Below are 2,713 nucleotides of genomic sequence, written 5' to 3' on the forward strand. Positions count from 1 at the left end.
AAGTATTTTAAGTCCTCTTCACTTTCAGAAAGCAAGGTTGTATTATCTGCAAACATTATTAATCAGTTTTCTTCCAATCCTGATTCCACATTCTTCTTCATATAATCCAGTTTCTTGAACTATTTGCTCAGCAAACAGATTGAATAAATCTGGTGAAAGAATACAACCCTGGAGCACACCTTTCTTAATTTTAACCATTCATTTCCCTCTTGTTCTGTTTGAACAACTGCCTCTTGGTCTATGTACAGGTTCCTCATGAGCACAAGTAAGTGTTCTGAAATACTCATTTTCCATACTGTTTCCCATAGCTTGTCATGAGCCACATGGTAAAAAGCCTTTGCATAATCAATAAAGCACTGTTAACATGTTTCTGGTATCCTCTGATTTTGGCCACTATCCATCTGATGTCAGCAATGATAACCCTCTTCTGAATCCAGTTTGAACTTCTGGCAGTTCCTTGTCAATGTACTGCTGCAGCTATTTTTTAATTGCAATAACAGATATCTTCCTTGAGTTAGAATAAATATATCTTTAAATGAAAGTGTTTAGCTGCTAATTCTTAATATTTATGTCGTCTGAAGATTTTTGGTTAATTTATTAATTCATCCAACAAATAGTTCTTGCAGAATTATTGTTAGGTGCTGGGCAAAACAGATTCTTTCTTGGCTCTCAAGAATGTTGCACTCTAATAGGGAGCCAGGTACTAGATAATTAAGCATATTTATGAATCTAAAACAAGTTGTTGTAAATGCTCCCAAGGAAAATAACTTGGGAGTCTCTTTAAAGAATAGGTTTTCAACAAAGACGTATTTAAATAAATGATATTGAAAATGGACATGGAATGTGAGAAGTTATCTATAAAAGAAAAAGCATTTGTAAAAGCCAAAGGATGGGAAAGAGTTCAGATAACAAAGGTCAGTATCACTGGGATAAAATGAATGCAATAGAGAAGATCAAGAGATGAAGTTGGAGAATCTAGTAAGACCCAAATTTTGTATGTATTTGTAGGTTGTAGTAAGGAATTTGGACTTTTCTATGAAGTATAAGGAAAATTAATTAAATGGTTTTGAATATGATCTTATTTGCATTAAAAAATCATTTTACCCTGTTAATAAAAGGGTAAGAAAATCATGGAGAATATCTGGATAAAACACAGTGGTGACTCACATTAGTCATGGTGATGGCTATAGAAAGAAAAGATAATGAACTATAGTTTTTATACTTAGTATGATGCTGTTGTTGAGAGCTGTTGAATCAGATCTGACTCATAGTGACCTTATATAGGGTTTCTGAGGAGTGACTGGTGAGTTTGAACTGCTGGCCTTGTAGTTTGAACTGCTGACCTTGTGATCCAGTGCATTACCCTGCACACACTACATTGGTTTAAGAATGTGGATGTCCTGACTGTAAGAACTATTGTAGAGGACTAGCAAAGAGTCAACATGTATGGCAGAGATTAAAGACATTTAAGTGTCTAATTTGGCACATATGAAATATGTTATGCCTTGGAGTACCTAAGTGGAAATTTCAAAGGGACATTTTATACACAGTTTTAGAATTCAAGAGAAAGTTGGCAGTATAAATTTGGAAGTCTCATAGAGGTATTATATAACTCAATAAAAAATAATGACATTAAAAAGGTCTAGTATACTGATAGGAATGGAAAGTGCAGGAAGTGACCCCCAGTAAAATGACTTAAGAAGAAGAATAAGGAATCAACAAAATAAGGTGAGAAAGAGCACACAATGAGAAGCTAGGAGGGTGTGGTGACAATGATGTGTAATGAAATTTGTCAAATGCTAAGTAGAATCCTAGAAAAGGTAAGTACCAAAAATGCACATGAGATTTGTCAAAACAGTGTTTGGTTTTTATCTGTGTCCGTATCTGTTATAGTGCAGTGTTAGGAACCATAGCAAAAGGTAAAATAGTAAAAATAATAAATTAAAAATCAGGGATCAGTCTACTCTTCAATAAAATTTTATTTTAAAGAAAATAAGGAATTAGCTGGAAGGAAGTATATTACCAGTGGGACATAATAATAATAATAAAAAAAGGAATCACAATGAAACTATTTTTTTTCTAATTTAGTTGTAATAGTTATCTAATTATATACTTAAAACCATGATTACTGAGTACATGTTCTATACCAGTTTTAATAGACAGGAAAACAAACTATTTCAAACAAGTGTAAAGAAAGGTATACACCTTGAATAAAGTATGATACTGCACAAAGGATCTGAAACAATGTAAATGCCTATTAATTGAATGACTGACCAAACAGTGATTCATCCATTTGTTGTTGTTGTTAGGTGTCATCAAGTCGATACTGACTCATAGTGACCTTATAGACAACAGAATGAAACACTGTCCAGTTCGGTGGCAACTTCACCACTGTTGGGGATCTTCCTCTTTTTCTCCGACCTTCCACTCTACTAAGCAGGACTGGTCCTTCCTAATAATATGTCCGAAGTATGAGAGATGAAGTCTGGCCATCGTAACTTTCAACGAGCATTCTGATTGTATCTCTTTCAACCTAGATTTGTTTGTTCTTTTGGAAGTCCTTGTTAATTTGAATGTTCTCCTCCAGCACCATAATTCACATGTATTAATTATTTTTCATTTTCTAACATTCACTTTTCATGATGTGAGGAAAAATTTCTTCCAGAAGCTCTTCAACTATCTCCTCTATGGGCTTGTGTGATTGTTCCTGTTC

Source organism: Chrysochloris asiatica, unplaced genomic scaffold (genome assembly GCF_000296735.1).
Source record: "Chrysochloris asiatica unplaced genomic scaffold, ChrAsi1.0 scaffold00033, whole genome shotgun sequence".
Lineage (NCBI taxonomy): Eukaryota > Metazoa > Chordata > Mammalia > Afrosoricida > Chrysochloridae > Chrysochloris > Chrysochloris asiatica.